This window comes from Ceratotherium simum, chromosome 39, assembly GCF_057802395.1.
Source record: "Ceratotherium simum simum isolate JZ-2026a chromosome 39, ASM5780239v1, whole genome shotgun sequence".
NCBI classification, from domain to species: domain Eukaryota; kingdom Metazoa; phylum Chordata; class Mammalia; order Perissodactyla; family Rhinocerotidae; genus Ceratotherium; species Ceratotherium simum.
This window is the reverse complement of record NC_141938.1, coordinates 3,484,618-3,505,765: the sequence shown is the minus strand read 5'-3', so window position 1 is coordinate 3,505,765 and position 21,148 is coordinate 3,484,618. Positions and strand designations below refer to the sequence as shown.

The window sequence follows — 21,148 nt, the reverse complement described above, 5'->3', positions numbered from 1 at the left end:
GTTGTATGTCATAGCTGCACATCCTTCTAGTTGCTGTATGTGGGACACGGCCTCAGTGTGGCCGGAGAAGCGGTGCATCGGTGCGTGCCCAGGATCTGAACCCGGGCCACCAGCAGTGGAGCGCACGCACTTAACCACTAAGCCACGGGGCCAGCCCTATGAGTGGAATTTTATCTTTTACCATTTTACTGACATGGTTACAAAATATTTTTAGTTTTGTCTTGGTGACTGTGTACTTTCGATGAGGGAGGTTTGTGACATTTTTCTCTTCAGCAGGATGAGACTTGGCCTTGCAGTGACTGCAGGCAGCTCCCAGTCCTATGGGACAGCTTTTGCCTTTCCTGCTTATTATCAAAACATTGATTTATTTCCTATGGTGTATTAGACACTGTTTACTATAAAATACCTCAGTTAAAATATGTAAATTCAGTTCTAAATATAGTATGCAATATTTCTAATATCTCCTTTATGACTCAACTAAGGCCTTTGAGTTTAGGTAAATTGTGAGACAATACAAACCTAGCAAGGGAGTGAGACGGGGACCACTGTGCCAGTCAAGACTTTTTTCCTCAGAGACTATGCTCCTGATGGTAATGTTTCAAGATCCGTCACACATCATGCACTATAGAGGCAATATACCCAGTGTAGCACATACAAGGCCCAGTAGGATTTGGATATAGTGGCATGAAACAGACTGCAGTCCTGGTGCTTATATGGTTGTGGGAAAAGAGATGATTAATAAATGGTAAAGCTTTGTCTGATAAGATGGAAATAAGAGCTTTGAATAAAAGTAAACAATATGAGCTAATAGGAAGACTGTGATGTGTATACATCTGTTCTGTGAGGGTAGGAGTGAGGATGTCATTATTATTGTTATCTGGGACTTGACACTTCCTATTGATTTAAGCCACAAGAATTTGTGGTATATTTTTGTTTTTAATGTCATTTGAGAGGATTTTTATTTTACCTTTATTTAAAATGTGATAGTCTGGCATTTTCTGTTGCTGCTGTACAGACTGAGTGTGAACCATATACCCCATGAAACCATGGAGTTCCTCCCATTTAAAGAAACAGTCACATTCATCTGCACTGCTCTAGCTCATCCCGAGGGTATTCTATGAGTAGAGTGATCTCTATGAAACCAAGGAATAATGAGGTGAGCTGCAGAGAGAGGGTATCATTTTGAGTAATATCCTAATTGAGTATAAAAGGAGAAATTGGAAAGTGTCTTTTTATCCCAAGAGTGTCTTTTATCCCAGCTCAAGAGTAGCTGGAATTGCTTAACTTCAGTGATCCACAAAGCCCTGCTGTCAACTTTGCTGTTCACAGGTTTCACTTCCATATGGCTAGACATTCAGCACATGTTGTGGAAATGTGAGAAACAGCAGTAACAGCTACAAGGTTTAATAAAGAGCAAAAGAAAGCGTTAATCTTTTCCATTTTTTCAGTGTTAACTTACATATTGGAGGGGTTTCATTCAAATGGGTACCACGGAAGTGTTCTTGGTGATGGCATGTTTTCCATCTTTTGATGGCAGTATTAGTATACATTTGTGAAAATTCTCAAGTTTATATAAAATATATATTTATATAATTAATAGAAAATGAATAACTGAATCAGTTTCATATGCTCGGAGAATGTTAAAATCTCCTGAACCTTGATTTTTATGCATTCAACACTTCTTTCTAGCACTGTGAGATCCTTCTTAGGAAGAATGAAATGACTCAGCAAGAAGGATTCAGTCCTCAACAGCTCTTGGTTGCAACCCTGTCTTAATCAAGAAAACAGCCTGTAGGATTGCATCTGCCCTCACCTCACACTCATCACAAGGAGTGAAGTGAAAAGGCTCCCAGAATCTGTCTTTGAGTTGAAATGAGGTGCATGGGCAGGTCTTTAGAAATACTGTGGTTCTGAAACATAAAAATGTTTCCCAGGTGGGGTCTGTCTGGGGACACCCTCTTTTATGTGCATCAGCATCATTTCTTACCATTATTATCCACAGACCATTACCAGCTGTTCATTTCCCAACTCAAACCTACTCTGTGCCTGCTTACTTGGAAATATCTTTAGAATTCCACACATGTTCCCTTCTGGAAAATCTCTCTGAAGTGACACAAGGGGGCAGTGAGCTCAGGGTGACAGAAGCAGCGGTAGAAATCATGTCATGAGCACATTCTCTCAGCCACAGCAACCACAAACATCATATAATTATCAGATCTGCTTATTTACTTATTCATACAACACTTAGAAGTAGACAGACTTTGGGCAACAAATGGCTCTAGACTTTTTTGAAATTGCAGCCCTTCCATTAGTGTCTCCCTTCACACACCCCTTTACCATAGAGACTTTAGCAGCCTCCCATTATGCATACAAGAGTCTCTAAACCTCTCAGTGGACATGTTGCCCAAGTCATTCTTGTACCAGAAACTATTCTCCTCATCCAGTGCAGCACAAAGTTAGAGAAGCCACTGCTGGCAACTGACATACTATTTTTGTAAGTGGGAGCCCTCCCAGGGCATGAGTTGATGATCTTCCACAGCCAGCACCCATTTTGCCTCGGCTCATGAAGGCAGGACCCATCAGGCTTGTTAACTAGAGTACTTCTCATTAAAGAGATGGGTACTAACAGGATGGAGCCCAAAATGGCTCTTCTGGTATACCACATCTACAGGAGGAAGTGTAGATGTTTCATTCTGGAGGAGGTGATCTTTTTAGACACATTGGCCACTTTGGGAGTGACTTGGGAGCACGTGAATGACCAGGGAGAGCATATACTTTATGAACAGTATCCTCCACCAAACCTGATGGGGTCCACTGGATCTACGGCAGAGTTGCTGTGTTCCTCCTCTAGATCAAATAGGCCACTCCTGAGCAAAGACTGGATCAGATTGATTAGTCAAACTCCACGTAATCATGTTAGCAATAGAGAATTCCCTAGATAAGAAAGAAATGGTGACTCAGTCTTCAGAATTCCTGTGTGGGAGGAGCTGTGGTCTGTGGATTCCCCACTGCCTCCTTTCTGCCCTGGGGGCACCTGTTTTCTCTTGAGTTTTCCAAACTTTTGGGGAGCAGCGTCTCAAATCCATGACCCTGTCCTCCCAGCCTAGCTCTTCTTAGGACTGACAATAAGTCTCTTAATTTCCAGATCCCTCCCTACCTTCCCAAGCCAACTTCCCATCTCCAATTCACTGCATCATTATCAACTATTCATTCTCTCTGGTGTATCAAAGAGACCTAGTATTTTAACTGTTTATTATTCCCCAGCACCATGGATGGCTCTTTTTTAAAGATTATATTTGTCTGGATATTTTATATTAGAAGTCATCATAAAATAACCACTTGGAACTATGTTGCATAAAATACTCGTGCCTCTTCCCCCAAGATCTTTCTGGGCACAGACATCCTCTGGGAAGTCCTTTGGGTGGAGGTTCCTCTTGAGAAACTTTCCTGGGTGATCTGTCAGTCTTGCCCCTTGTTTGTGACCTTGAAAAGATATACTCACTTTTTTAAGTCTCTGTTTTTCAATAGGGTTAAAAGGTATTTAATCAGTAGAGTTTGAAAGACAGTATAAAATATTTCCAAACTAGCAAGGAAGAGGTGAATTACAAAAAACAAAATATTCCTGTATTACATTCCATTTGCTAAGAATTCGGACTTCACTCTTTCTTCCCCTGAATGTGTGTAGTAAGTTTCTGAGGTCTGTGTTTACTTTTGGGTGTTTTCAAATGAAATTCCAGGGCTTAGACATGCAGACCACAAGTGTGCAAGTATGATTAATTATTTACAAACCAAATTCTTGCCATGGAAATAATAATTAACATCTTTTTTTCCGAAAGAAATAGATATTTGGGATTTTCTGGTTGAACTAGTAAAAGTACCTTACATTTTTCTTCCCTCCTTTTCACATAAAGGATGGGTTTTAAGTGATTTTGCTGGATTGTTCAAACACCAAGTTTGTCTTATTTAAAATATCGATGGTGTTTCAAAGAAACTCCAGAGGGGAGCAGACCCTGTAGTCATTGACCCAAGCTAAGGCCCCCTTGGGCCTGCACAGGGAAGGACTTGAAGGCCCAGTTGTTGGTCCTGGGGAGCCTCTCCCTGCAGGTGTCCTACTGCTCACACCCCCCATGGAAGGAGCCTCTATACTGAGAGGAGCTGCAGAGCCCTGGAAAGCTGGGGGTGCACGTGCACATGGGGGTGGGGAGTGATGCCCTTTCTGAGGTTGTGGTCATGGTTCCTTAGGCCTGGACATTTATTGACATATTATGTTTGAGTTTGGCATCCACACTGTAGGTGCTCTGAGAGTGTCATTTGTGCACAGTGAGAAGTCTGTGAAGATCAGATATTCTGTCTCCTGGACAAAGGGTTTATGAATTTGGGTGTTCATTTGGGTCAGAACATTAAATTGTATCAGGCTGGGAGTTTCCTCACTTGTGAGAAGGGAAGCCTGGGGGAGGCAGTGCTTCCATGCTCACAGGAGAGGGGAGGGCGTGTGGAGCCCCCAGAGTTCATCCCTGTGGCTGCTCCAGTGTGTCTACCCTCCTTCACCAGGGACTGACCCACTCCAGGGGTTCTGTCTCAAACGAGGGTGTATAGACCCCAAGTCTAGGAATATGGTCACCTTTCTGGACGTGGGTTTTCCTTCTGAACTGTAGGCAAGCAGGCTGCTTCTATGAGCTGATTTGAATATTCATGTTTCTGTCTTTGGATTCCTTTATCATTTGAAGATTGTAGCCCTTTGATTCCAGTTTCCATTAGCACTTGGATTCTTAAAATATAAGTTGATTGAGAGATACGATATAAGGCAAGAAAATTGTGGAACCAAATAGAATGTCAGTTTTATTAAACAAGAGAACCTCAAGATGTGAGATGGGTGTATTTAAATTCTCAGGTGCTTTTTCCATTTTTAAGTCAGCTTTTATAGTGTCTGTCCCTAGAGAACTTTGACATTTGAAAGTATAGTATTTGTAAGTCAGATGAATACCTATTTTAATGGATGTGAAGAAAAGCAATTGAATTTATTTCATTGATATGAGCAAAACACTTCAAAGCTTATGGGAATCTGAAATTCTCAGTCCAGTTCAGTGTTAAATTTGAAACCCTGAATGCATTATAGTATGCTACCAATTCCTGAAAATATCCCTAGTGTGAAATATAGTGGAGAGACAAACTGTAATGCCCCTGTCCTTTTAGTTAGAAAGAAATATGTAAATTTTTATTGTCTGCAGTTTCATAAACATTAGTGTTGAAAGGAATAAACTTTTCAGTGCTTTCCTATGTAGAGAAGTTAATATGAAATTAATTTTACAATGCAAAAATTAGAAATAATGATCAAGCATAGGAAAATATGGTGTATATAAATTTATCTCCTTATTTAAAATGAATAATGTATAGGAAGTTTCAAAAAACTTCCTAAAAGAGGAAACTAACTTAAGGAGACTCCCTGCCTGCACGTCCTGCCCCACTCCTCTGCTCTCACTCCAGCCCCCCTCAAAGGACCAGTTTTGATCACTGCTTCATCACCCTCTTAGTGTTTCTTTATATAAAAACAAGCCAGTGTGAATTTCTATTTTGCTTACCCGTTTGTTGTTGTAATTGTTAACCACACCAGGTTTGTTTTGCCCACTGCACTATTATGCCAATCACCATCATAATCAGTTTGCAAAGAGTAAGGATTTAATCACAAGGCAGCCAAGTGAGGAGGTGGGAGAATCAATCTCAGATCCGTGTCCCTATAAATCAGGACTCAGTGATATTTATGGGATAGGTGGCAAGGTGGTCTGAAGTCTGGGAATAGATGACTGGAGGTAAGGAGAAGGGAGGTAACTGATGATCTGTGCAAGTGTAGTCAAGCTTCATTCCTCTTCATAGGATGCATATTCACAAAATGGCAGAAATACTATGATCTAAGCGTGAAGATTATAGCTCCTTGACGTCAAAAAGGTCACTTGTCCAGCATTTGCACAGGCCCAGTTGATGGGTTGGTGGTCTCAACTGGCCTGAACAGGACAAGGGGTCTCAGTCGCTGAAAACCACTCTTAATTACTCTGTTGATAAGGGTCAGTTGAACTGGTCCTGCAGGGCCTGTGGTTATATAATGAGTATCCAGGGTCCACATATTTGGTGTTTGGCTTCTGAACACTTAAGCCTCACCCCTCCCTTTCCCCTAGGCCTTCTTGTCTGGACGGGCTGATGAGAAAGCCTGGAGGCTCCTGCACTGTGAGCTGCTGCTTGCTGGGCAGCTCCTCCTGTGAGCTGTGCTGCCCTGTGTGCACTGTTCACCCACCACGCCTGGTTCTATATACAGAGGACTCTGAGTTGGCAGCGTCCATAATTCCTTGTCCTTTGGGCACAGGAGTACGAGAATGAGCTCATACTCATTACAGTGGTCCTTGGTTGATGTCTTGGCTGGAATCTGTGTTAAGAGTGAAGCTGTGATTGAGGCTGGCTTTGCCCCGACATCAGGGGCATGTCTTAGGGGAGTAAGAGGGTGGCTATACCCTGTGAATGAGGTGAGCCCATCAGATAGTCACTCCTTAAAGAGCTGTTATTTCAGAGAGAAAGTGAGAAAGAAAAGAGACAGGGAAAGGCAGCCAGTAGATGGGTAGAGTCTGCACTCCTGATGGCAGAGGGCTCACCAGGACCCTTAAGGCCCTCTGATGCTGCTGCCCCTGCCTCTCCTGCAACAAAGACCATGACCTTTGGGGTTATAGGTGATAACAGCCATGGCACCTGTGTGGCACAGCCAAGGGATCAGTCAAACTGGATTGAAGACTGGAGACCTTAAACTCTATAAAACAACTAGTTGTTATGGTGGAGGCTCCTAACTCTGATCAGACTGATGTGAGGTGCTCTGGAAGAGAAATGTATAAATACCAGGACACAGAGGACACCCCATCCCCCAAAGTATATCCAGTGACCTGAAATACAGAACAGGGAAGGATACCAGAGAAGGAACAAGAGGATAAAGGTACTGAAATAAATGTCCATAATGTGACCCAATTGGAAATCCAAAATATACTAAAAGGTTTGACACAACGACAAAGATGAAAGGGAGCTCTTTGGCTTCTGAGCCTCTAAAAAATACATTTTGAATTCATGGTACCATCTCCTGTAATGCAATAAATCACAACCCTTCATGCAGTTACTCAATGCTAGGTCTCAAATTACAGTTACACCTGGCTGGGACCTCAGTAAATTTCAGCAAAGGACCCCACAATCTTAGGGAAGTTCCTGAATATAATGCAGAGGCCAGATTGGTATACTTCACCTTAACCATCAGAACTCTTTGCCATGCCTCACAGGACCCATTGTTCTAAAATATCCCATAGCGAGCAGGAAAGCTCTGAGTCAACAATTCATAAATTAAAATTCAGTTAAATTAAGTCTTCACTCCTTCCAAATTGACTTCCCAAAATGGGACTACTTGGTCTTCACCCCTTAGTTACATTAGATAATATGGCCCAGTGGAGATTAAACAGAGCCTTCAAGGATTGAAAACTGTTGTAAGAAACCCACTTAGGGAGAAGTGATTATCCCCAGTTTCTACTTTGAACAGCTGAATTTGGCCTGTTCTTAAGTCTAGAAGGAATGAATGACACCTCCAGTGGATTACTGCAACCTGGAGGCTGTGGCCACACCAAATAGAGCCCTATACCCTGTCCCCAACGTTATGGAAATTACTGACTCCACCCACTCAGCACCTGGTAAACATTCTGCTCTCTCAGATTCGGCTCAGTCTGTTCTGTTCAGTGCTGTGTCCACAGCCTCTCGGCTGCAGTTGGCCTTCCCTTCTGAAGGGACAGGATACACCTTTACAGGTGACCTTGTCTTATTGCACTTCACTTCATTGTGCTTTGCAGATACTTTATTTTTACAAGACCCTCCATAGCAAAATGATCATGACACACTGAAGGCTCAGATGATGGTTAGCCTTTTTTAGCAATAAAGTAGTTTTTAATTAGGGAATGTACATTGCTTTCTTAGAGATAACGTCATTGCACACATAATAGACTACAGGATAGTGTAAACATAACTTTTTTATATATAAAAGAATATTTTAATTCTTGTCCTTAAAAACTATAAAGACTATAAATGATTTGTATATGAGTACCAAAGAAAGGCCAAAGAAGAATCGTCCACTCCATGCCTTCTCTTCTGTCTGGTCACTCAGAAATAGAATGTTACCACCGAGTGTTGTGGCTTGTCACCTCACATTATTTTTATCCTTGTGTTCTCCATAGTCTACTTTCCCTTCCACATCAGTCTGAGACCCCTTTCTCACATATGCCACACCTCCAAGACCTGGCTCAAATACTGAAATTCTGGGCCATGTTGTCTTTTGACTGACATCACCCATTTGGTGAGCTTCACTTTCCCCTGATCGCCACATCTCATTTGCTTCTAGAGAAAATACTGTCACTGGGTGTTTTCCTTCCGCCTGTCCCATGACAGGGTCCTGACCCACTCGTCCAAGTAACTGCGCACGATTCAGAGATCCTGTGAGAATCAAGCTGCTCGCTACTTCAGACTCATCTTACAAACTGAGGAAGAACCTGTAATACAGGTCTGTGAAAGATGGCTTCTATTTTCTCTTCTTATAATCTAGTCTTTAGACTTTCCTGATGCTCTAACCCCTAAACATAGCTTCTATTTCCACTGGGAAACCAAAAAATTTGTGTGACTTGCTTTATTGCAATATTTGCTTTATTGTGGTGGACTGGAACCCAACCCACAATATCTCTGAGGAATGCCTGTACCTGTTTACCCTCAGGGAACCTCAACACCATTGCCACTGTACACAGTCTCTGGGGACAAAATCTGAACTGCATCTACCTTGCACCAGGGGTCCAGGTGTGATGTTACATTAACAACATTCTCCTTTGTGGACATTCATTTGACGTTCAAGACATATATAAATCGAATAAAAGGGCTCACAAACAGTGGATGGTCCATTGCCCTACACATAGTTTGATGTCCTGACACCCCAGTTACATTTTAAAAAATTATTTAATATACAGAAGGCCACTCCCTTCCTGACATCGTTTATTTCAGTTATCCATAAGCTTATCATTACCAAATACATTGTTGTTGTTGTTGTTGTTGTTGTTGTTTTTTGTGAGGAAGGTCGCCCTTGAGCTAAGATCCATGCTAATCCTCCTCTTTTTGCTGAGGAAGACCGGCTCTGAGCTAACGTCTATTGCCAATCCTCCTCCTTTTTTTTTTCCCCCAAAGCCCCAGTAGATAGTTGCATGTCATAGCTGCACATCCTTCTAGTTGCTGTATGTGGGACGTGGCCTCAGCATGGCCGGAGAAGTGGTGCATCGGTGCGCACCCGGGATCCAAACCTGGGCCGCCAGTAGCAGAGTGCGTGCACTTAACCGCTAAGCCACGGGACTGGCCCTACGTTGTTGTTAATATTATTTTTTAAGTGTCCTGTGTTTTGTTAATTTTGATGAGAAATACCAAAGATATTTTACCTTCATTTATTCCTTTGCTAATCCTCCACCTTTATTATTCACATTCTTTCTGATGAATTTTTGAATGTTCTAATCACAGTAGGTGTACGAAAGACAAATTCCCTACATTTTTGTCACAGAAACTTCTTATTTTTCCTTTACTTTTGAAGGACAATTTCACTTGACACAGAATTCTAGGGGAGAGTTTTTTTAACTTAAAAACTTTAAATATTGTGGGCCAGTTCCGCTGGCCTACTGGTTAACTTCAGCATATTCCACTTCGGTGGCCCAGGTTCAGTTCCCAGGTATGGACCTACACCACTCATCAGTAGCCATGCTGTGGCAGTGGCTCACATACAAAAAGAGGAAAGTTGACAACAGATGTTAGGGTGAATGTTCCTCAGCCAAAAAAAAAAAACAACTTTTTTTACTCCACTCTATTCTTGCTTCCACGGTTTCTGAAAACAAATCCAATTTAATGTTAATCTTTTTCTGTACCTGAGGTCTGATTTCCCCTCTGGCTTCCTTCAATATATTCACTTTGTCTTAGATTTGTCTCCCATTTGAATCTGATGTACTTGGGTGCACATTTTTAATGTGTTTTTATGTTTGGTGTTTTCTAGTTTCCTAGATCTACAGTTGTCATCTATTATTACTTTTAGGAAATTTCAGTGATTATTACTTACTTCTTCTGTTTCTTTCTGTCTTTCTTTTCCTTCAGGTATTCCCATTATATGTATTTTAAACCTTCTGTTAGAGAAGGTTGTTCTATGTTCTAGACTTCATGGATATTGAGTTCTGTCTTTTTTGTCCTTTCTATCTTTGCATTAGACTCTGGTGAAGTAGATTTTTTTGAGTATAGGCCTTGTCAAGAACAGAATATTTGGGACATATTACAAAATATCATCTTTCTTTTCTCTTTCCCAATTTTGGAGACACTGATTTGCCCTATGACCTCTAGGCTCTCATGTATCTAAGAAGAGTTGTTCATTTCAAGCTTGTTCATTTTCTTCTCAGGAGATCAAGAATGACTGCTTCTAAGTTCCTTAAGGGCAAGATCAGAAGTTGGCAGGGCATCATCTAGAGTGACTAGTTGGGAAACACTTCCTCTTGAAGTTGGATAATGGAGATTTTATGTTCTTTTGGAAGAAAGCACTGTTGAATCTATATGTATTCTATAATCTTGGCTAAATTGACTATCAGACCTTTGTGGAAATGAACTCCCTTGCAATCTGCACTCTTAAACTGTTCCTTAGAGGCAGCAAGGCCCAGGGTACACTGTTAGGATTTGACCAGAAAGAGCTCTTATGGCACATTATTATCTCACTGTGTGTCCTAAAATTTGTCTGGAAGCCATCCTGTGACACATGAGTATAGCAATTTTTTAGTCTTAAGTTGCCATGCTTTCCTCTTCTTGTGTGAGTGCTAAGTTCCAAACAAACTTCTAGCCCCTTCAAATCATAGAGAGAAAGGAAGAGCTGAATCTGGGATAAATATTACACATATTAAAAAGAATGCTTCTTGACAAAAATACTTATATTTAACCAGTGGCATTTGATTACTTCTAATGGCTTAGAATACTTGAGGATGATATGGTCAGCTGCCTTTGATTAAAGCTTCACTTCCCCAGGCCTTTTGGACTCTCATATTTGGTGATGGGAATAGAAGAAAATGAATCTAGTTCTTTGATATGTTTTAATTTATTACAATCTCATGCAGATTTGACCCTCTGCCTCATGGAGTGCTGTAATGTAACTGATGGGTAATAAGGAAGAAGATGAAAGAATTTGTCTCACAAAGTATTGATGGTCTTAACATGATTATTTTTTATTTGCATAGCATTTCTGTCATTTCCCAACATGCTCTGGATCCTGACATTACAGAGAAATAAGACGTAATTGATCACAGTAAAAATATATAAATTATTTTCATGTTTTAATGATGGTGTTAAATTTATGAGAAACTAAGTGTGGACAGAGAGTAAGTTTCTGATGATCAAGTCATAGAATAAATGTTTGGATATGACAGAATCATCATAACCTTTCTATAAATGGAGTATAGATGTCTAGTGCTGTCAGTTTCATGCATCCTACTGCACACATATTTGGGATTTTTTAGGACTCAGTGGTCATTGAGGACTCGGTTGTGAACTTCATTGTGGAGGAGTGGGCTTTAAAGGATTCCTTACATGAGAAACTTTCGGAGGATATAATGCATGAAACCTTCAGTAACCTGGCCTCAACAGGTAAGGATGACAACTTACATTAACTTCATCAATTAGGAAACAAGTGTTTGTTGTTCATCAGTGTTGTTCCAAGATGTGGAAAGTGGAAAGGGAGGATATTGGTAAATAACTGAGCATGGTCACAGCTCATCATGGACATAGAATTTAATAAATTTTCTATAATTTCTAATACTTTGGAATCATTATTCTGAGTCTGCATTTTAGGGAAAAAAATGGAAAGATCATGACATTGAAGATCAGTACAAAACCAAGGGGAGAAAACTAAGGTGAGTCACACTCACAACAGAAACAAGTGTCTCCAACATGGCAGTGAGCTGTTCCCTTTGTCTCTGCCCCTTTTGAACTACAACTAAATGGACATTCATTGACCAACAGAAGACGCTTACACAGAACAACAGGACGCCTGAGAGACACATGCAGCTATACATCTGAGGGTGGAAGGACTGACCCTCTGGGAAGTGGTGGAGATAGCTGGGAACTCCCTACCCCCCGACAGCCCTGTGCACGCACAGGATTGCTTTCAAGCCTGGTATGAGCACCCCGCAAGTGGGAATGGAATGAGCCCTGCGGCAACTGTAGAAAGAGACAGTGGCAGCCCTTAGCCCACTGGTGATCACTCTCCCAGTGAGGGGGGAGACCACCATGCCCCTGTGGCCCCAAGGAGTGGCCCTGACTGGGTCCACATGAGAAGCCACGCCCACCAAGCACAGCACCCTTCCATTCTGCAAGTGGATTCTGCAGTGCGTGCCAGTGCCCATAGTAGAACTGAACCTTGAAAGAGTGAGTGCGCCCAGGGGCGACTGCAGGAAGAGGCAGTGGCCATCCTTAACCCACTCGTGTTCACTTTCCAGGCGAGGGAGGGAGCCCATTGTGCCCCTGTGACCCCAAGGAGGGCCCTGGCTGGGTCCACACGAGAAGCCGTGCCCACCGAGCACAGCAGCCTGCGGTCTGCAAGCAGAGTCTGTGGCCCACCGGGGCAGGCGAACTCCAGGCCTGCGCCAGCACCCACAGCACAGCTGAGCCCTGAAAGAGGGAGTGCGCCCCGGGGCGACTGCAGGAAGAGGTGGCAGCAGCCCTTAACCTGCTCGTGATCACAGTCAATTTCCCTTCACTATGGAGGTTTCATCCTTTTGGTGGCCGGGGCAATGTGTTACAGCCACCGCAGAAGGTTCATAGATTGCCTCTAATAATTGTAATATCTCTGGAGCATGTTTAATTTCTTTTCTGTCAGCAGCTAGAAGCCCCCTTTCTTTCCAGACTGCTCCATGGGCATGGACCACTGAAAATGCATATTGGGAATCTATATAGATATTCATCCTTTTTCCTCTTGATAAAAGTAGTGCTCTGGAGAGGGCAATGATTTCAGCCTCTGGGATGAAGTCCCTGGGGGTAATGCCTTAGCTTCCAGGGCTTTCTGTAAGGTTACAACTGCATACCCAGCATGCCTCTTACCTTGGCCCATGAAGCTACTACCATGTGTGAAAAGTTCCAGTTCGGGATCTTCTAATGGCTGGTCTTTCAGGTCTGGCCGGCTGGAATAAACCGTTTCTATAACCTGTAAGCAGTCATGCTCCAAAGCTTGTGAGGCTTCATTGGGAAGCAAGGTGGCCGGTTTTAGAGTTGAAGTGACTTGTAACCTGACATGTGGATTGTCCAGAAGGATGACTTGGTATCCACCCATCCTTCCTGAGGGGAGCCAGTATCCGCCTTTCTGTTCCAGTAATGTGAGGACGTGGTGGGGTACATATACCATGCTGGGTTGGCCTAGAGTTAACTCAGCCTCTTGAAGAATGTCACATGTGGCTGCTACTGCCCAGAGGCACGGGGGCCATCTCTTCACCAATTGATCCAATTGTTTAGAGAAATAGGCCACCAGCCTAGAGGCTGGTCCACTTGTTGAGTTAATTCTCCCAGACTTATGCCTTGTCTCCCATGCACACAGAGACTAAAGGGCTTGTCCAGGTTGACAGTCCTAAGGCTGGGGCTGGGGTCAGCTTGGCCTTAATAGTGTCAAATGCCAGCTGGCACTCTGTAGTCCAGTCCAAAGGTTCTGAATCTAAACCTTTCAGAGCCTCATACAGGGGTTTTACCATGAGCCCATAATTAGGAGTCCAAAGTCGACAGAAGCCTGCCATTCCTGAAAAGCCTCACAATTGTTGGTGAGTTCTGGGAGGACTCAAGCAGGCTCTTGCCTTCTTCCAATCTGGCAACCACTCTCTTTGTCCCTTGGAAATGGTAAATCCCAGCTGTGCGACCTTTTGTTTATAAATCTGGGCTTTCTTCTGGGAGACCTTATACCCACATTCTGCTAAGAAATTTAAAGTTTTAATTGTGTTGCCAGACACTGTTCCTAAGTGGGGCCTGCTATTAGCAAATCATCCACATATTGTAACAACAGTTCCTCTTGTAGTCTTAGATGACTTAAATCTCTGACCAATGCTTCCCCAAATAAAGTAGGAGAATTCTTAAACCCCTGGGGGAGGACAGTCCAACAATATTGTTGAGTTGTCTCAGTGTCTGAGTCATGACTTTCAAATGCAAACAATTGTTGGGCTTCCTCTGCTAACAATACGCAAAAACATGCATAGTTTAAGGCCAATACTGAAAACCAACCATATTCTTCTGGTATATTTGTTAACATGGTGTAAGGACTGGGCCCCACAGGGTGCAAATCTTGAACCACCTCATTTATGGCACGCAGATCTTGAATGAAGCGACGTCCATTAGAATTTGGCTTCTTCACGGGGAGAATAGGGGTGTCATATGGAGGCTGACAGGGTCTGATTAATCCTGCCTCTGAAAACCTTTTGAAAGGCTGTATGCCCTTTTGAGCCTCCTGTTTTAGCAGATACTGTTTCAGATGGGCTTTATCTTCTTTTCCTCTAAGGGTATCCGTACTGGCGGGGCATTCCTTGCTTTCCCCTGGGTCCCGTTTGCCCACACGTCGGGCCTTACCTTCTCGTAGATTTCAGTGGTAACAGTTCTGGTTCTGACTCCGAGGTCCCAGCGAAGCATCTGCAAACTCAGGGACTGCTCCGGAGAGGCTTGTGCACCACGTTGTCCTGGAGCAAAGGTTATTGTGCGTTCAGTTTACAGAAGTCTCGACCCAGAAGTGGGGTGGGGCATTCTGGCAAATACAGAAAACTGTTTCAGGGTTAAATCCCCCACCTGGCACTCTAGGGGTTCTAGAAATGAACAATCTTGGATTTCACCAGATACTCCACTGACTGGGGTCAATCTTGTCATTTTCTTTGCTAATTTAGTGTTCAGAACAGAATAGGTGGCACCAGCGTCAAGAAGTCAATCAGCTCGTTCCCCACTGTCGTTTGTACCCAGGGCTCCTGTGGGGAAATCAGGATGGAGTGTTAAAAGTCTGGAGGAGCCCCTGGGCCTCTTCAACCCTCATCAGAATAGTGCCCCCTCTCGACCATCTGGGCCGCTTTTCTCATACTGTTAGTACTTTCCTTTCCTTTCTCGGGGCATTCCTTTTTCCAATGTCCTTTCTCTTTGCAATAAGACATTGGTTTTTCCCCAGGGGACGCTTACCTCCCTTTGACTGGCCTGGTTTTCCTTTCAGATGGTTTGAATTCCATCAGCTCAAGGGTGCAGCCAGGAAAGCAGCATTCCTTTTGGCATCTTCTTGCTTCATCTGATGTTCTCTGTTATTGTATGCCTTAAAGGCAATATCTGTAAGCTGGGAAGGATTCATCCCTAATGCTCTGTCTAGTTTTTGCAACTTTTTTTGAGCTCTGGAGCACTTTGTCCTATAAAAGTCATGTTAACCATTCTAAGATTTTTGGGGGCTTCCAGATCTGCATCTGTATAGCGCCTATAAGCTTGATAAATCCTCTCCAGGAACTCAGAGGGGTCTTCATCGATTGTTGCTGAATTTCTTGGATTTTATTTAGGCTCTTTTGCTTAGGGACCCCGGTTCTCAGGCCTGTGAAGATACATCGCTGTAGTGTTCTAGTCTGACTCTCCCTGCAGCCTCGCTAGGATCCTAGGCTGGTTCAAATATCAGGACAGCTGTGTTAGCCTCATGTACCAGCAGGGTCCTCTAGATGCAGCCAGTGAGCTTCTTTTCTGCTTTGTCTATTATCAATCTCTTTCCATGTCCTGTTGGGAGCATATTCATTAAAATATGAACATCTGCCCATGACAGGTGAGAGGTGGCACAGATGGAAGAGAACAGTTCTGTCATCCACAGGGGACCCTCCTGGTGAGGAGGATTATTATTTTTCCAATTAAATAAATCAGAGGTAGAGACGGGGCTGTGCATCCATATGAATCCGGCAGGTTGTCCCTGGGCATTAACCCCCACTGGACACTGTCATAACGGATATCGCCCTGCTCCAGCGGGGGTCCCTGGCCAAACTGGGTTCCCTGTCTAGTCAGGGAGGGTGAAATATAACCCAAGACTCTGCGGCCCATTTCAGTTCTCCCCTCATAGGAGGGGGGAGCATCTGCCTCAGGTACTGAGGGCGCCTCCAGGGGTGGTGGCACCAGGGGGGCGGCTGCAAGGGCTGATCCTGTGCAACGGAGGGGTTAAGGGTTTGTAACACATTACATCATCGTCTTCTCTAATGTCCTGTATAACAGACCCCTTTTGTTCCTTCCGTGCTCTAGTGTCCTGTATAACAGACCCCTTTGGTTCCTTCTTGCTCTCTGTACCATAAGGAAATCCTTCCGTTCCCTTTTTTCATCTTGGTACAGCAGTATAAAGGCTTGTACATAAGGAACTTCATCATCTTTCCCAGTTTTTTTACAAAACAATTCTAACCGCAAGATTATATAATAATCCAGTGAGCCATTAACTGGCCAGTGCTTGCTGGATTCTAAAGAATACTGTGGCCAGGCAGCATTACAGTAGAAAACCATCTTTTTCTTAGACATGGGCTCATAACTATAATTAGACCATTTATTCAGAATTAGCCCCAAGGGCCTCCACTTGGGGACAGATGGCGCATTCCCCATTCTGACACACAGAGATGGACAGACACAGACACAGAAAAATGAGGCACCAGTGAACCGGTTCCCAGATTCTGATTAAAATCTCACAACTCTTCCCCACTCTGGCAGGGCACCGTATCAACCAAACAGTCCTTCCTCTCAAAGAGGGGAGGACCCCAGATGGACGGGGAAGGGAGTTTTCAGTTGTACACACCGAGATAACTTACCCTACCCCAGATGTGAGTCCATCAACTCATCTGAAGAAGTCATTTTACCTTCTACCATGGAGAGCATTAAAGGCAGCCAGAGGCAGAGGGAAGCCAACAGGGGGCCATCCCTGAGACAAAGAGAGCCTTGGCAGCTGCTAGAGACTATCCTAAGAATGAATTTCCCCCAAAGATAGCTAGCCACTGGCAGACACATGAATCCTTTTGTGGTCGCCAATTTCTGTTACTGCACAAAGCGCACAATCTGCTTACCACAAAACAAAAGCCAATTCATCAAGAGGCAAAATGATGGTAGAGAAAGGACTTTTATTAAGTGAAAAGCCAGCTAATCAGAAGACAGTGGACTCATGTCCTAAAGAACAATCTTAAAGAGAATAGAGAATCTTGAAGCAGTTATATAGAGCTAGTGGCTATAGAGGAGAGGTCCAGAATGTTGACCATCTGGCACTGTACACTGTAGGGGATGCCACACAAGACTTTTCAGCTGTCATTGATGAGGTATGCCAGTACAGAATCTCTCTCCAGGGGTTGTTGGAGGAGAGGGTCAAGAAGGTTGTCCATCTGGCACCATAGACAGGGGGTCGCTACATTTCTAAGGAACTCAAAAGAACACAGTTACCATCTTATCACAGCTGGGAGGTATAAAGCTAAGCGGGGGTCATAAGTCATAATGCATGCAGTTATATTTATGATTCAGTTATTATCTAGCTTACATGCAAGCCAGAATATGTCCAGCTGGGTTAATTACTTAGAGGATATCCATAGTTACAATATGGCTCCCTTTCTACAAAAATGGTTTCCCTTATGTCAAGTTCTTGTTGAGCCAGTATCAAAACCAATGACCCCCAAACAAGAGACTGATAGAGAAAAACCACTTATCGAGAATAGAAGCCACTGGAGCCAGCAACATCTAGGAACACATAAACTGTAATATGTGAATTGCTGGAGACACAGTATGGATTATCTTGAGAGTTAAATGCTCTCGGGGGGCAGGACTTAGGGGCCCCCCACAAATCATGAGTGTTTCCTTCAGCAGCCCAACCTGGTTCTCATAGTGAAGATGGGAATAAATTGCCTCCTGCTTCATGTAAGAAATGGGGGAAAACATTTTGATATGCACACAAAGCATTTTGTTCTTTGTAACTTGGACTTTCCCTCAAAGGAAATTAATGTGCCAAAGTCTTATCTGATGGGCAAAGTGCAGACAGACACCTGTAGTCACTTCAGGTTCCTCTCTGACAAAAGTGGAGGAAATATAAGTGCTGAGAACCTGTTCTGAAGTTCATAGTCTAGGGACTCTTTACCACCAAAACATTGCAGGTTTCATCACAACAGAAGAGGACATTTTCCCTTTCAAATACCTGACACCATATCAGCAGGGTCCCAGGATAAAAACTGGATTAAAACAGACACCTACGTAACACAGACTCTACTTAAGAACATGTTTCTAGGAAAACCCAAGCATACCACCTGTCTGTCAGTTGCCACGCTGTGGCAGCTGCTCACATAGAAGAACTAGAATGAACGACAACGACAACGAGGATATACAACTATGTACTGGGGCTTTGGGGAGAAAAAAATGAGGAAAATTGGCAACAGATATTAGCTCAGGGTGAATCTTTCCCTGCAAAAAAAATAAAGAGAATCAAAAGGGAGTATTATGAACATTCATATGTAAACAAATTGGATAACTTAGAAGAGATGGCTAAATCCTACAAACATGCAACCTACCAAGAAAGAATTAAAAATTAGGAAGCCTGAACACACCAATACCAAATAACAAATTCAAAGAATTAATACCAACCCTTGTTAAACTCTTCCAAAAACTGGAAGTAGAAGAAATACTTCCAAACTCATTTTATGAGGCCAGCATCTCCCTGATATCAAAGCCAGACAAAGACACTAGAAGAAAACTACAAGCCAATATCTCTGTGTCAACTTGGTTTGACCATAGTTCCCAAATATTAGTTCAAATATTATACTAGACGTTTCTGTGCAGATTTTTTTTTCAAGATATTATTATTTCAATGGGTGGAGCTTGAGTAAATCAGACCCCCCTCAATGTGGACGTGCCTCATCCAATCAATTCTGGTTCTTAATAGAACACAGATTGACCTTCCCTGAAGAGGAAGGAATTCTGCCAGTAAACTACATTTGTAATTGAACTACAATTCTTCCCCTGGGTTCCTGGCTTGCTCACCTAGACTAGAGATTTTTTACTTAATCAAGTCTTTATATTCACATGAGTCACTTCCTTCAAACAAGAAAAGAAAGGAAAAAATAATATATATAAAAACACACACATTCACACATCACGTTGGCTCTGTTTTCCTGACACACCAAAACACTATATTTTATTTTTAATGTTTTATAAATTGAATGAGTGATTCATTTTATATGGGGAGCCATATGGTTTGTGTAATCCCTAAACAAAAATTTTTATGAAGGGTTCAATACCTTTTTGCAAACAAATAAAAATAAATTTTCTGGGGGCCAGCCCGGTGGCATAGTGGTTAAATTCACGTGCTCCACTTCAGTGGCCTGGGCTTCGCAGGTTCAGATCATGGGTGCAGACTGATGGATGCACCACTTTTCAAGCCATGCTGTGGCAGCATCCCATATAAAGTAGAGGAAGATGGGCATGGATGTTAGCCCAGGGCCAGTCTTCCTCAGCAAAAAGAGGAGGATTAGCAACACACGTTAGCTCAGGGCTGGTCTTCCTCACAAAAATAAATAAATAAGTTTTCTGTCTTGTTCACAAATAAAATGACAACTGATATTAGAGCTTCTCCCATCCCATTTTAAACTGGTGAGTATTGAGTGGAATGGGCTTCATACTAAATGTATTAGGGTGGCATAACAGTGAGAGGAGCTCTGCTGACCACCTCCCCAATAAAACTGGTGAAAATCATTTCAATAAACATTTAAAGGCACTGGAAATGGTCCTAAAGGCAAACAGGAAATAATAAATACTTATTCAAAAAAATGATGAAGTTTTGTAAGAAACATGAGAGTCTGTGGTATTGGAACCAAGAGCACTGCCTCCCCAGCTCCTCCCAGCTCACATTGGTGAAGACTCTACTCCAGACTCCTGCAGTCTAGAACACATGGCCCCCTGTCACCCCTGCTCCCACTAACAGGGCTATCTTCTGAGGGGAACAGGACATCAACATTTCAAACCTTGTGCCCAGCTACCTGTTGCTGAGGGTAAGTAAGTGCTGGGAGAGTGTGCTTGAAAAGTGGGGACACCGTTGTTTCAGTCCCTACACGTGGAACTGAGGTGATGCTTTTGGGGTGGTGTGCTGACAATACTGGTGCACTGGTCACCCTGTCCCAGCTCATGAGGTGAGTGTAACATAAGTCATTTGTGAGGGGCCAGGAGAAACAATTGAGAGGACCTCTGGCTGTTTGCACTGAGCCCTCTGCTCTTCAAATGGGGTCATCACACAGAGAGAGGCTTCCCATTGTCCCCAAAACAGCTCCAGGTTCCTGTCATAGAGATTTTGCCTGCACATCGGGGTGAAGTGAGCCATAGAACACAAAGCTCTTAATCACTTTCCAAAAAGTTTACTTGGCTGGCCCAAGATCATGAGAAGTTCAAGTCAAAGGACACTGTCAAGAAAGTGGTAAAGAGAAATTGAGTAGATTCATTCACAAATATATTTATTGAAGATAGGGCCTACCGTGTAGGCTGACTATTTTTCTACCAAAAAAAAAAAAAAAAAACAACCCAGGAATTACACTGCTGAGAGGAGGATTACAAGGCTCAGAACAAATATGGTATAATTTTACTTATATATCTTCTTTCTTCTCTTCTAAAATGTCAGCTTTAAAGCAAACAGGGATATTTGCTCTGCTTTGTTCACCAAACCACCTACCAGAAGGCCTGTCACACCAATACTTCTTGCATATTGGGGCTCATAGAGAGACAAACACACACTCATGGAAGCTTCACACAGACCTCATCACAGGCCCAGACCTTCACACAGTGCATTGTTCTCACTCCCATCCCACCTGGTAGAGGGGTGTCTCCTGGCTCCCAAACCAATCCCCAAAGAGGGTGTCTCAGCTCCTCCAGAGGGGGAAGGGATTTCACCCTTCCTGAGACCACAGAGGACAAAAAGTACATCTCTAAAAAACACAAAATGGGAGACTGGATGGCAGAGTCAGGGCCCAAAATGGCTGGAGTCATGATGTTCCAGCCCCTCTCCCTGCTATAAATGCATCCAGAAACTCACTCATCATGAATTGTGCCTTTGTCACTTTGC

At 43.1% G+C, this 21,148-nt stretch overlaps 1 pseudogene; it reads right to left on the bottom strand.

Moving 5' to 3' along the window:
• Window positions 1–7,999: 7,999 nt before the first annotated feature.
• On the bottom strand, window positions 8,000–13,456 carry LOC101392853 (single-stranded DNA-binding protein, mitochondrial pseudogene; annotated as a pseudogene).
• Window positions 13,457–21,148: the final 7,692 nt, after the last annotated feature.